Source organism: Polyergus mexicanus, unplaced genomic scaffold (genome assembly GCF_030449975.1).
Source record: "Polyergus mexicanus isolate NDT 795.1 unplaced genomic scaffold, iyPolMexi1.0 SCAF_2, whole genome shotgun sequence".
NCBI lineage: Eukaryota > Metazoa > Arthropoda > Insecta > Hymenoptera > Formicidae > Polyergus > Polyergus mexicanus.
The window spans coordinates 7905017-7920609 of NW_027223322.1; the positions used below are offsets into that span (position 1 = coordinate 7905017).

General features: G+C 44.2%; 1 long non-coding RNA gene across 2 annotated transcripts in view; it reads left to right on the top strand.

Annotated features, from left to right (window-relative positions):
* LOC138944787 (uncharacterized) overlaps positions 1-15593 on the top strand; it is a 136870-nt gene that overhangs the window by 74486 nt on the left and 46791 nt on the right. For both annotated transcript variants that reach the window (XR_011448873.1, XR_011448872.1), the window contains exon 2: positions 10440-10498. This is a non-coding gene — a long non-coding RNA (uncharacterized lncRNA). The remainder of the gene's footprint in view (positions 1-10439; positions 10499-15593) is intronic.

Consider the following 15593-nt stretch of genomic DNA (forward strand, 5'->3'; position numbering starts at 1 on the left):
AAGGAGAGAGATCTCGTCGTGTGCGAATTACGAATTATACACGAGGCGGAAAGTAGCTAGCCGAACAAAAGTCGCTGGTTTAGGATCGCGCTTTTCGTTGGAAAGTGTGAGTAGATTAGATATCCCTCGTGGCCAGTACGTAAGGACAATAAGCCAAAAAGTTGGTAAGGCAGACATGGCGGGAGCCGTTACCCGTTATGAAGCTCAGGGGTGAAGTCAAGATTGTAATTAGCCGGCGCTAAGTTTCGAGGTTTCCCCGGTATATTTGCATGCGATCCCGTCCTTCCCTCTTCCGTATAGCCTCCAGCTACCAACTGCGTCTACACTAACCGCCTACAGACAGCACGCGTTTACGCGATTCCGTCGTCGCGGCGAGGGCGTATGAGATAGAGGCAGAATGCACAGCACGTATCAAAATTTCGTATCGCATGCCTCGGCATACCTCCCCTTACAACCCGCCTTCCCTTAGCGAGTCTTAATGAGCGAATGCGCGCCGTATACGCGCGCGCTTTTATATTCTTTTATATTAATCCCTAAAGAAAAACACACAAGCCGAGTTCGAGCAAGGATATTTTCCAAGTTTTCGCGATGATCATGCAAGTCAGAATACGTATGTTTAATACTAAATTCTTCCGCTACGCAATATGATTGAATAATAAGCTTAATACTCACAGTTTATTAAATCATACATTAATATGTTATTTGTATTAATTTGCCAATCATATCTTTCGAGATAAAGTATACATATGTTATATCTAAAAGAGTATAACTTACTCAAAAGTTTATAATATTTATATAAATTAAAATATATCAAATACATTTTAAATAAAAATATAGTTTCTCGCTTATAGTTTGCGCTACTCAATACGGAATCTGCGCAGTCTTTCAAAACTTCAATCTTGCTAGTCGAAACGTCAATCGTATCTCTGCGAATTTAGATTTAATCCCTGGATATACCAGTATATACGTAGCGAGCGCGTTAGAAGCCGAGCGTGTCGATGAATAAATAACGATTCAGCAAACCTCTTCGACAATCGAAGCAGCCGTACGCCAGGATGGAAGTTTTATTGTCAACGATCGTGGGTATCGAAGTGAATGAGTCCGGAATAAAAGGAGTCATTCGAGACGCGGAGGGATGCCGCGACGAGGAAGGACGCGAGGGGGTTGGAAGGTAGCGCGCCCTCTCTGTTAATGCATCGCCTCCGGAATGGCCGATTAATTCCAACTACGGGAAGGAAGCGACTATAACTCGTCTCCGAGGAAGCATTCTTAATCCGCGCACTCTTTATTCCCGGGCTTCGCTCTTGTTCCCTCCGACCTACCTACCTACCTACCCCCGCGCGATCCCCATCGGGGAAGAAATCTCTTACCCTCGTCGGTAGAGACCGCGCGCACGTTTCTCGATGTTCCACGAACAGCCACTGGCAATACACGTTGTTTCTTTGTTGAAGGAGGCCCGTTATTTTACGGTAGTCCGCTATATTTCTTATTAGGATTCCAGAAGTCGGTTTATCGAGGACGAAAAGATGCCGTTTTCGCTTCTTTATCTTCGTCCACATTTATCCGATCGCTCCGAAGAAACGTTTTTTCGTCACCATTCGCATAATTCATCTTGTATTATTTTTCACGGCTACATTATAAGGGAGCAAAAGGCAATCGGAGATGAATATCGGAGAGAGAGAAAAATAGCAAAATGTCATTAGCAATAATTTAGGGGTGTAAGATTATATAAAGACACCGATGTAATCTTACTTCAGTGCCGGGTTTATCCATTGTATTATCATCACTTATATGCGTAACACTTTGTAGAGCAAAATAATATTATATAAAAAAAGTATTACGAATAAAAAGGGAAGTTAAATAAAACAAATTTTTCCCTCAAAAAAAAAAAAAAAAGAAAAAAATTATTATTATTAGTTTAAATGTCACTTGGAGACAGACAAATTGCTAATTCGAGATATTCGCATATGCTTTTCGTACGTCTGGTCTCGCGCAAGCCGGGAAACATGGACGAAGTGAAGCTTGCGGAAACACGTACGGCAATTACAGTGGCCATCCCGGAAAATAGAGGGTTTCTATCCTACGATTGTTATCTACACGTGTTGTTTATTGATTGTCTCGTTGTCTCGAGGCAACCGGCAGCGTACGTCGTAGGACCAAAAGCACGGCTGGCGGTAATTGCGACCGAGAGAAGAGGCGTAACAGAATGTACGTTGCGCGCGTGTTCTCAAAGAATTAAATTTTGCAGAAAGGATTTAAATTTAAATGTATAGATTAAGAGAGGCGGGGCCAAAGATAAAAGGATTTCCGTTATAAATATCGCGAAAGTATGTATAACTCGTATTTGCGCGCATGTACCCAGCTCTCACGGATATCTCTCATCGGGTATATTAACATATCATTAAGCATAATCCTGTATAAATGTACGCGGATAATTCAAAGGATCTATTAAGATCACAATAAATGTTGTCTTATAAGTATAAAGGTATTATTTTAGACACATCCTGTTGTGTATTGTTGGGGTACCTGTGTCATTTTCCTTGTCCGTAGAAATTCTTCACTGTCAAGGTTACCGTGAAAGAGCAATTGTATATTTCATAGGATATTAACATGAAGGTTTCTAAGATCGCGTATAAGTATCTCGATCGCGCGTCTGCATTCTCGATCTGTTATTTGCCATATTTTCTAGAGCACCGACAGAGTTTCCATTAGCTTATCGAGTTAAACTTGCGATAAAAAGCATGAGCCACGGGGATCTTCCTGTATAGCCGATGAAATTCCAGAGGAAGGTTCCGAACCGATCTCGACGGGAGTTCCACATCCAATTTTCCTTGCATGATCCCGCGATGAACGGCGCGTATCGGGAGACTTTTGCCTATGTGCGCGGGGAGACTTCTTCTCTCTCCCCATCCGAATCGACGAATGCAAGCATTGCTACGAATTCCTTAGAGAAATCTTCGCGGCGTTACATCATCCCGGCGTGCTGGCAACAAATTTCTTTCGCATTGTGCCATCTATCGCGCGAAAAATGCTCGAGATACATTCGTGTCCCTGCGCGTGCTTGCCAAGGGAAGAATAGGATATACTGCCGGAGAGAATGACTACCAAGCAGTTCGACAGATTCTTACGGTTTCCTTGTTCGAGAATTTTCTTCGAGTGATAACAGGATGGTCGTGGATGCAAAATCTCGCAGATATAGCGTGGGATAAATGTAGATGCTTATAGTGTGTAGGTAGATGGATAGATAAAAAGAAAGAGAATATCAAAGAAGAAATTGAATTAAAATTTTCTCTTTGTATAGCTATGACATTTTTCACTTTATTATAATAGTTTACTGTACGTCTTAGTAAATCGTTTCCTTATTCGTACCTTCTTCTTCGATCGATCAAGGGGAATTGACAGTCGCCGATGTTCTTCGGGGCGACTTGTCGACGCATTTCGCGCGTTAATCGCCAAATCTATGGTCGTACCACATACATCCTCGCAACGTCGCGTCCTCATGAGGAAGCAATGTCTTAGTTAGTCGGTACCTATGCACACGTGGGTGCGCGAGAGAGCGCGAGGCATCCGACTGCGCTGTTAACGGGCTGCCATTCTCGATAAGAGACGCTGCAAGGACGACACTGATCGCACGCGACGTGTAGGCAAGCTGCTCGTAAAGTGTTTAGTTGAGGGCAGGTGGGGAGGCAGGGCTCGTCGGTATGGGGTGGATGAGTTAAACTACACGAGGTCTGACGGTAATAATTGAGTGCCGCTCTGTCTAGTTAGCACCTTGTACCGCCGGCTGACTCTCGTCACTTTATCGACTAAACGACAGCGATGCGTGACAAATCCATCTTGTCTTAACCGCCGACGCCGACGTCGATTATCGACGGAATCTCAAAACGGCGCAGCCGACACGTGAGATTAACATGTCGAGTGCGGTTGTGTCGGTGCATGTCAAAAGATAATTTTACACGTTAAAAGAATATCAAACGTATATATATATATATATATAAGATTCTTTCTTTTTCTCTCAAAAATCGTTTAAATATAAATAATTATAGACGTGTTCGAGTTTCTAAAAATTATGAAGTTTATTGCCTTTTGCAAAATCTAAGTTGAGACATATATAAGAGAAAAAATTGATAATATATTCAACATTAATTACAGCGAAAGAGACAAAATACCCGTATTCATAGTCCTTCCTTATTTTAAGGACGGAGGAAGCCTCCATGAAGGATTCCTCGAATCTGCAAGGCCACCTTGTTTCATAGATGGACCTCGAGTCTCCCTTTCAGCAGGAAGGAATATTTTAGGGATTTTTAGTGACCGACTGGAGGCAGCACCGTTTTATGCTGCCTGCAACTAATTTCATATAATACATATGAAAACTTTTTCGTATCTTCAAAAGGAAGGAATTTTTATTCCACGGGATTTTCCCAATCGCGAATGTATCTTTTCGGAATCCGCCACAGAATCCGATTCTCTGGATTTTCGTCTTCAAATCCATCGTCAGAATCATTTAAAAATTCATTGTCCATTATCCCTTTTTCCTTTATACACTTTCAGTTTGAGAGCGCGACAACAAATAACCACAAAACCACAAATGTAACGAAACTAACTTTTGGAGTTTATATTTGGTTATATTCTGCGTATCGTCTGCTAAAAAGGTCGCATCACTCCTCAAGGAAGCTCGTAACCTTCCTTGAGATAAGGGAGCCAATAAGATTCCTTTTGTTCGGTCAAGGAAAGTTTATGAAACGTGGAACGAGGAACAAGGAATCCTTATTCCTCAAGGACGGACTATGAATACGGGTAAAAGAGAGAGACAAGGTATAATTACAGATTTGTTACAACATTTATCATTAATAGGATAGCAATGCAAATAATCTTTGAATTTTGGAAATTGATTTGGAAAATAAAACCGTGAATTTTTAAACACACATCGAGTATATTGATGAAATCTCGATGGTGAAGTATGGCTCGGAGTAATTTAATCCTCTGCAAACTACACGCTATTCTCTCCCCAAATTCGTATGTTGAATGTCTGAATAATAACGGCACGCAAGTTCGATCGTTAACACGATCTAAAATTCTCCTAAAGGGAGTTGCCAAAGTTGGCGAATTTACAACATTTCTATGGAAAGTGGCCAATGTAAAAGATATTTGCGGGAGTTCCCTCGATACGACTCGCCTCCTCCACGTGTCTCTCTCTCCGGGCGATATCTCCCGCGACTCTACCCTCGTCACATTCTTTTCTCATAAAAGTGTAGGAATCTCACGTCGCTCGCGCCGATTCGACGAGAATTTCGAGGAGCGTCGAGGAGCGCTCGAGCTCGCTCGCTAATTACCGTCGGTATAACAACGCGACCCCGATAAAAAGTAATGATTCATTTCGCGCAACGCTCGTCGGTTTATCTGTTTCTGGCGTTGGCGGAGAAAATCGTTCTTGCAACTAAACAGCAGCAGCTCGCCGTGCGCGGCAAGGAAGATTTACGTGACGCAGTGCCGGCAGAGAAGATATCGGACGCGCAGGGAGGGAAATGTCTGGCTCGTTTCTCCGGTACACTTTTTCGGTATCCCATCCTTCCCTTCGCCCTCACCGGCTTTTCCCCTGCCCCCTGACCGATCGCCCTCGGCCCGCGCGGGATGCTGCGGACGAGTTAACGCCGGCTGAATGCGAGAGAACGCCGGCGAACGAATGGGGTAGTCGGCCAAGATCCGCCGAGTTCGGCTTTCGAGTGAATAATTAAATTACGCGAGCGAGGAGATCGCGCGAGGAGACTGCCTGCGGGGTCGGCCTGGGGCCAGGTGGCGAGGAGGAGGGCGCGGGCTCAAAGTTGAAATTTCACGCGCCATTGTTCGATCCCGCCGAAGGAATAGGAGTTAGAAGCATTTAGGGAGCGGCAAAGCAGGCACGGGGGCTGTGAATTACGGTCGAAGATACGGCGAGACGAGTCGAAGGGATGCCGTGGATCGGCATCGGAGCGGCGGGGAACGGCGGCACCGGGACTGAGACTTTAATTCCAGGCTACATCTACGGAGCCACGCTTCTACGGCCTAAAACGACTTCGATTTCGACTCGAAGCGCGGCGAAACGAGATTAATCGCGTCCCTTTTGTTCTTCTCACGGTCGTACGACTAACAGCGCCTCGATGTCGCGCGTCATTGAGTTCGATCTTGAATCGCGAGAGATTTTAGAAAGTCTAGTCCAGCAAATTATACCGTCTATCTAATCGCGTACCAACGTTCGCGCGTATCTTCGTGAGCGGATCCGTTATTATCGGGACGCCGACACGCGTGGACTCGACCACGCGAGTCGCGTAACCCTTTTGGCAATGCAAATGCAATCGCGGGTACACGGTAGTGCGTATGGAACGAAGAAACGTCCGAGGTGAAAGACTGCGGGTGGAGTACACAGTCGGTGGCGTTGCGAGGTTGCAAAGAGTGGACGGAGTGAGAAGAAGGAAGGAAGGAAGGAAGAAAGAGAGAAAGAGAAGAAGAAGAAGAAGAAGAAGAAGAAGAAGAAGGAGGAGGAGGAGGAGAGGGAGAAGAAGAGGGACCCGCATTCTCGGAGATTATCGTGCTCGCCATCAGCGTATCACGGCGTCAGAGGACAAGATTTATATGTAGAGTTTATTGTCGCTGAGTCCGCCCTACTGCGTTTTATGGATGTTTTTCGAAGGAGCACTGCCGCCCGCGTGATCTATCGCGGCACCCTCTCTCTTCCACCCTCTCCTTCTCGCTCAGAGAAGTCGTCCTCCTCTCTCACCTTCTCTCCGTTCCTCCCGTTCCCTCCCCCGCTCTGATTCGGTACACGAGGGTGGCACTGAGGGAGATGGAGGGATTCCTAATGAACGCTACGACGGAATCTCCTTTCCTTTCTTTCTCTTTCTCTCTTTCATCCTCCTTCTCCCTCCCCCTTCCGTCACTCTCTCTCTCTCTCTCTTCTGTCTCGGCTCTCGCGTCGATCTCTCTTTCTCTCTAGAACTTTTTACCGCGCGACCTCTCTTTCTCACCGACTCGTTTCTGTAGTCAGCGCCACGTCGTTCGCCCCACACATTAACGCGAGATTTATACCGCAGAATCCTGGACGATATCGCATTTACATTTTTGTCGCATCACTATAAACCACCTACCTACCGACGTTAAACTACCCCGCCTCTCTACCCTCTCTCTCTCTCTCTCTCTCTCTCTGCCACCGTGCGCTCCGGACGCGACCGGGGCACGAGCAGTATTTCATGATCGAGCGAGCTTTGTTTCGTAACGCGCGCGATTTCGCGGAGGTCGCGCGGGTTGGACTCGTTGTTTCGCTCGCTTCGCCGAACGAACCATATCCATTGCGAAAAAAATGTCACTGTGCGCGCCATGTTTCTCGGGGTGATTACTTTGCGGCTCGACGGTTTATTACCCAAGTTTTAAATTATCGACGAGCCACGCGCACGCGCAAAGATCATCGTCGACGCTCATCGTTCTCTATCGCTGTCTATTCGAAAAATTGTTGGCCGACTTGACAAATTACAAACGAAATCTCTGAAATTGTCAAATTGTTACGAGTATCATGTGAAAATAACAGGTTGTATATCAGCTGATTTAAAAAAATAATTATCATGATATACATTTTTACGACAGAATTTGCGGAATTCTGTTAAAGGTGCTCGATAATAATCGGGGCGACTTTTGCAATAAGTCGATGACGTCCGTCGATGCGGCTTGCGTTACAATTTCACTTTTGTCCTACCTGCTCCATAAGTACTCCGGTGTGACGATTTGTGAAAGGGCAAAAATGCGGCTCGTCTTTCGGTTGTGCGAACGCGCCGCGATGGCGACCGACCCCGATTTAGAGATGTTCGATTCCGATTCGATTCTTTAAAAGATCGATCTTTTTAGTCAAAAAATCGATTCTTTGCTATACGATTTTTTTGCGAATCGATTCTTTACCCTAAGAATCGAAGAACTGTTTCTATCTTTAATAATGCTTCGAAGCATTTCTAGCGTGTTCCCGACCGCAGCCTATGTCTACACTCTTTACAATCTATATAGTCTAAGAGCCAATTTCGCAATTTTAACAGATTCCAGGAACCGACATTCGCCCGATCATCTACAACAACTATTATTTTTAAATTCGCTGTCCATTAAAGATTGGCAATTAAAAAATGAATAAGTAGTTTGGTACTAAAAACAAAGCAGTATATAAAAGTATATAAAAGAAATGTATGTAAAAAGTATGTGAGATAAACATATATTTTTTGTAAATACTTTTTTAATAATATAAAATTTTTCAAAAATTTAAAGCTTAATTGTTTAATTAATTATTTCCTTTATTAATTTAAGTTTTAAAAATTAAAAAACTAATTAAAATTTAAAATTAATTAATTCAATTAAAAATTTTTTACGGTCACAATTAGCTAAAATTAATTAATTAATTAGATTTATGTATGTTTCAATTATGTATAAATAATTTTGTACGATTTTTTAGATCGATTCTTGCAAAATCGATTCTTCGATTCCGATTTTTTAAGAGAATCGATTTTCATGATTCGATTCAGAATCGATTCAAGAATCGATTCTTTTAAGAGAATCGAACATCCCTACCCCGATTCCACATAAACACGTGAACGGTAGAGGGAGATACATGGCGGCAGTATGTTACACGCGTTACCGGGACGGCACGTACGGGTTACGTCCGGCAGTCAATCGCTCTAATACTCGCACTCGGTGCGGCACACACCGAGTGTGCATCGGTGGTCGTGTGCACTGCGGTGCCGGGTCCTCTCCCCCTCGGTCCGCCATCCCCGACGCTCACCCTCTCGTCGCGACCCTCTCCATCTCTCTTCGCAGGAACTACATCACCAAGTGATTACCTCCACCTCGTACCCCTCTCGGTGGTGTTACCGGCGTCGTATCCTGATGCGTTCACCGGCCCGCGATCGTTTCCTATACCCTCTGCGGCTTGTCAGCCGCGCGTCATCGCGAAAACCGAGTTCCCGAAAAAAATCGTGAGAGATTGATGTTTCCAAGCGTCGCCCTTCGACGAGGCCGTTCGTTATTTCAGTTTTTGGCTCGTCGTTACTCGCGTCGTTTGTCCTATATCGCCGTGCAATATCCGGTGAGTTTTCGGTCTTGCTTGAAAAGCCATAAATCGTTTACGTTACTATCTCTAATAATTTTCAGCTACGCATGGAAAACGTAGATAGAGTTTAATAAAGTTATGTAGCATAAATTAAAGGTATATATACACACACATATGTAACACACATTTTAAATACATTTAAATATTCTTAAAAAAAAAAAAAAAATGATTATCGATTAACATTAAATACTCTTATTGCTTAAGTTCTCTCCTCTCTCTCTCTCTCTCTCTTTCTCCCCCTCTCTCTTTCTCTAGACACATACAATGATCTTACGATATTTCTTCTTATGACAAATGTGAAAAAAAAAAAAAAAATTTTTTATCAGCATACATATTAAATCTCACAATAATGCAACAAACGAAACAATGAATTATCCTAATGAAAACATTCCTCGGCTTGACGGCACAAATTTATCGCTGGTATATTACGAAATCGAGTGGGTATACTTGGCGGTGCGGAAAATCGCAAAATCGAGAGATCCAACGGATACAATCCGCGCGACACGACGCGGCGCCGGAGTATCGTTAGCGCGAACCGAGCGTAATAAATTGGCGCGGTGTTCAATTCAAGTTAAAAGCAAAAGCCATGCCCGGTTGTCGGGGACCCGTTGTCCCAGCGGATCTTGCGCTTATGTTAGACGAAGCTCCGGCTTGACGCGCGCGCTTTCGTAGACCAATTAAGATTACTTTCATCGGCGACGGCCGGATTATTCGCGCCACCCCTGGCAGCCTTATTATGCGTGTTTAACAAAGCTGAGCTGGATTATATCAATAAATTAAGGAAAGCTGCAACCCTCCCCTTCTCCCGATAAGCAACCCCTTCCCCTCCCCCCTCCCCCTCCCGCCCCCCCCCCCGCTCTTTGCCCCCCGAGCCCTGGCTGTGAGAGTCCGGTGTGCCGTAGTCCCGGAGCCGCTTTACATCACCGACGTCCAGGTCGCTCCGCCCTGAGTTATGCTCGACAATTATACCTATCTACCTACCCGCGTGGTGGGCGTTATTATCATATTATACCGCGTTTACCCCTCGCGTCTGCACGTACACGTGTGCGCGTGCACAAAGCGCGTATTACGGGTATTTGTACGTGTGCGAACTTAACTCCGGTCGACGTCGCGTCGACGTCGGAATACCGAGGTCGACGTCCCGATCCATAACGTCGTACTTCTCGGTAGTTATGTTTTATTAGAGGCGCGCGCTCCCCTTATTTTCGTTGCGCAACCGTGTGTCCCCGTTTTTACGATACGCTCCTGTCCCTGGCTTCGTCCTTTATCTGATTTTTCTCGGAAATGGTACTCTTTCTTATCAGATTTTATTTTTGATTTACAGAGTTTATATCGTAACGGTGCCACGGCCGATTGCCGGACAATCGCGATAAAAGAAAAAAGGTAAGAGAAAACCTTCAACTTTCAAATCGCTTATTTTTTATATTTTTATATCTTATCTCTTTTATATAATTATACAAGTTTTTTATAATCAATTCTATAAAGCAGGAGCTTTAAGGAACAAAAGTTGAAAGATAGTATCGATGCGACGAATCCGATCGATCGACATATGTTTCTCTCTCTCTCTCTCTCTCTCTGCATGGGCAATCGGGCTTGGAGCCAAAGCCCGTGCTCTGCGGGGGATGACCGTGAAAAATCCCTAAATTATGATAATGGCGCCGACATAATGCGATCCAATGAGGCAATCAAGGGATGGCGGCAGAGCGGTGGCGGCGGGCATCGGTTGACGGTATCGATGGTCGATGTCGGTGTTACGGGGTGGCGCGAGTTACGCGTCCCACGGTCGTATTAGTGTTACTGGCCACCGAGCCGAACGAGCACGGACGATCTATGTGTCGGGGACGATACAGTGCTTGCGTGTAGCGGGTATAATTGCCGTTGGTGGGCAGCAGTTGCTCTAGGAGGACCAGTTTCCATCAATCAGCCCGCGCTAAACACCCGCGCGCGCGCGCGGAATCGCACTGCTCGCGTCGACCGATCGCAATTGCCCCGAATGCGGTTCGCGCGTACAATCTATATCTCGCGGCGGATCGCCGGATGCTTTCGAGGTCCGACGAGCTTTATTCGCCGGGGCGTCGAAATAACGTTTTTTAGAATCCATCGTTGAGTCAATTCACCGTCGTTTTTCTAAGCGTATACGATGCCTTGCGATCTACTGTCTCGCGGCGAATTAATAAAAAACGCTCGTTTTATATTCGCATCAATAACAAACATTGTTTTTCAGTCGCGCTGCCTCCTCACACACACACACACATACGCATACGCGATCTATTTGTAAAACATATCTGCGCGTCGAGACGTGCAATATATATGTTGCGAGATGAATGATCTCTTTCTCTCTCATAAAATTAATCTTTCTCACTATTGAATTTATCAATAAATTTATCAACAAATCTATCGTCTGTATATGTGACACAAATTCATCTTACTTTTCTATAACATTTTCACAAAATCTGTTTAGCAAAATTTTCTTATTAGACGAAAAGGGAAATTTAAAATTTATAATATGATTATTTCTCAATGTCAATTGACATTACTCTCTTTGTGTTATTAATTAAGAAAGCTTCAATTATATTCTTTAATCTCGAAATATATCTTGTATTCTTTTATACAAAGCTTGCAAATAAGATATATATATATATGAATATATATAAGAGCTTATTATTTAAATTAGTTTAGACATTGGTCTATATTCTCGCTCTTTCTCTCTCTCTCTCTCTCCCCCTCTCACGTATATGTATGGCGATGTACAGGATGCATCCGACATACCTGCGAACACATATACGTAAGCATATAGTCTAGCTCGTACGGTGGGGCCTACTGATGGGATGGGACGCCATGCGGAGTAGTTATGGGACCACGAGGATGTTAATGACCATAAACAAGCAATCACTGTAATCCGCCATGAGTCACTCCAGCTGTCTGCCCGGCTACATAGATACGACCTGCCATATGCCTAGCCTAACTGACCGGCGGTGGATGTGCGTTGCTGGATCATCCTTGTTCCAATGATTCCTCCTAAACAATGAGACTATATACGCATAATATATTATTTCACTAAATTGACATAAAATATCTCTAACATTTAAAAAGATTAATCGCATTAAATTTAAAAATATCGACGTTACGCAAGACTCTTGTGACTTTTTTGTGACGCAAGGTTTAGAAATTATAAAAGTATAATAGGTAAGCAAGTATTGTATAAAAAGATGTTGCATTGTTTCTGTCACGAAACTAGAAATATATTATTATAATAAAATAATTAAGATTTATATCTATAACGAGTATTGTTGAAAATTTATTCTTACTTTTTCATATATCGACAAAAGTAAATTACATATTTTTCTTTTTCATCTAATAATTAAAATATTATAATTTTCGAGCAGTTTTTGAGTAAAATGTGAAATATGACATTTTACACTTTTGCAATAGTTGGGTAAGCTTCGTATTGAAATTAAATAGCATATGATAAAAATATAAATATGCGCGGCTTTAGATTTTTCCTGCGCGCACAACGATCAGAAACGATCGCGATAGAATAGATGAAAAGAAAGGAGACGAACGGGCGGGAGGGATGAGGGTTTACGAAGAAAGGAGACAGGAAGAGAGAGCACAGGCTCGATATCGACATCCATGGTGAACCTTACGATCGCGGCTTACGACGATCGTAAATACGTCGGCGATACGGCCCTCTCTCGTTGAAGATACCGAAGGGATAGGAAAAGGGGAAGGCAGATGAATAGATAGAGACAGTGAAGGGCGGAGGAAAGGGGAAGGTGGATCGGGGACCGTTGGAAGGGTGGGAGGGCAAAAGGAGCGCCTAACCGTGCCGAAACATTTTATGAGTATCGATCTCTGACATAAAGCGACTTCCTATACCACGTGGCGTATAATACATATGTGTACGCATCACGGCGCACACATATACGCGCGCGCGTGCTCAGGATAAAGGTATTACTTTACGTGTTACGTATACCTCTGTTCATAACACTCGATACCTACATTACTTGGCGAAGCGCCGAAGGCCAGTATCCGTTACGTATCATAGACGATTCGCGCGATAGCCATTGGTCGTTTAAACCATCGATTACGGGGCAAGATCGTGCGCTCGTGTCGCGCGAGCGCTCCTACCCTCTTAATCATGATCGTCTTTTGAATTATTTCTCCGAAGCAAATGTACAGCCAACATATTGTTTCCAATATCGCGTCGCTCGTTTTGCCGTCATCCCTTCCAACGTTTTCTAATCGAGAGTGTGCATTATATAATTGATGTTTCTTTATCTCCCTTGCAAAAAATTGTCTCGCAAGATTCTTTTAAATGGATTTTATTAGGTATCTCAATTTCTGATTTTAATTGCGCATTTACAATTTGAAAATGATAAGCTCATTCGTGTTTCTATAAAATTTGAATGTAAATAAATAAAGTTTTATTAAAAAAGTTACATCGACAGAAGCTCTGTCGAATGACTAAAACCACATAAATTAGAAGTCAGTGATATTCGTGTAATAAAAATATTTCATTTTCGTCGCAACCGACAAAATAATATCGATAATATCGATCACGGCTAACTTTTCCATTAAGAAACCTCGCGGAAATAATCGGAGATCGTTTTTCCATCTTTCACCCCGCGTCGATGACAAGAGCGTGCTCGCTCGTGGTTACTTCCGTAAAGGAAATTAATACAAACAAGTAGCGCGATTGACCCCGTCGTCGTTCGTCGGCGATCATGAAGATGATAGAAGCGTGAGCGACGGGTTGGGGGCGGCGGAGCAGAGCGCGAGCGAGCGAGCGGCAAGCAGCGGGCAAGGCCGCGAAAAGTTGGCGATGACGGCGGATGTTATTGGCAGCGAGGCCATTCGTCGCGATGATGGATGCCTGACAGGCGCTCCTCGCTCGCCAGGCAGTTATAATAAGTAATGGGCTCACTTCCGCCGCCATCGCGCTGCCCGAATGCCTCACTGCCTTGCCCGGTCATGCCTCCGATGCCCTGCGAAACCTTGGTGCGCCTCCGCCGCCCTCTTCGTTCGTCCCTTTCTTTCTCTCTCTCTCTCTCTCTCTCTCTCTCTCTCTCTCTCTCTGCATTTCCTCTCGTCTCCCCCCACCCTCCTTCACCCTTCCTCTCTTTGCTCCTGCTCTCGCTACTATCCCTTATCGTCGTCCTTCACCATCTTGTGGACTCCTTGTTTCTCCGTCTCGCTCACCGCCGCTTGTTCCCTCGGGCTGAGTGAGGCCAGGCCACTCGTCTTCCTACTCTTTCCAGCTTGCCACCGCCTCCTCCTCGTAATAACTACAAATCTGTCACGCATTAATTCTCCGTCCGGCATAAATTCGAGCACGGTACAAGCGGAGAAGGAAAAAGTTATCGCGAGGGTTGGGGCGGGCAACTCACCCCCTCGCCGCGCGTCCCCCCGTATTCGACTCGCCGCTCCGTGCCCCCTACGGAGAAAGAGAAAGGGGATATAGGGGTGGAATGCCGGGCGAACAGCGTGATGTTGCGCGAGAGAGGGCGGAAACCCGGAGAGCGAGAGCTGTTAACGTCGTAACGTCGCGGAATGAAGAGCGGGTCCAGGGTTAATAATTCTTCCGGCGCCTGATGATACTTGTGAGATTCATCGGCGTCGCGTAGGAAACAATATACATATATATTGGGAATGTCACACAAGTTGGAATCTGTATTAAAATTATTATAGATGTTCGCCAGACTTTTAATCTTGCGTCTCGAATAAATTTTATTTTACATTTGAACAATATTAAGCACACATAATAATAATAATAATAATAAAATAAATCTATAAAAAATAAAAGAGAGAGAGAGAGAGAGAGAAAATGAATTTCCTCTATATTCAAAAGCAAACATTTCTAACTTTTTTCAAGCTAAAATTTTTTCTATTAATTTTATTATTAATTTTTGGATACAGTTCTATATAAAGTTTCTAAAGAAGAAAATTTAGCTCTATATCGGTTAAGGAACACGCCTTTTAGAATTTTAACACAATTTACATACATCTTGTCTACAGAATGTATCGCACGAAAGCAATAAATACATCAGTGCGAATAATTCGTAATGAAATTAACACGCATTAACTCGAAACTGAGCACTGCCAATAAAAGCCCACTCGGTGTCTGGTCATGCGAACGTAGAACGGAAAGAGGAGAAGATAACGCTTGCTCGGAGGGATCGTCGCGTCGATCGAGCAACGCGCGGCAGTTATTCGCAAGTGTTGTGAATTTATATTCGCGGCGGATAGGGGAGCGGGCAAGAGAGGAGAGGGTAGTTATACCCTCACTCGATGCAACGTTGTTTATCGGAGTGGCGGTGTGCTGCCACGTCGAGCGCTCCACTTTTGCCGCATCCACAGCTGCCTTTCTCGATCGTCACCCACGGTATCCGCATTATCGTAAAACGGCGCTTGATTCCGCGTTCGTTTCGCAGAATTTTTATCGTCCGATTCCTTCCATCTTGGATCCTGGTACCTT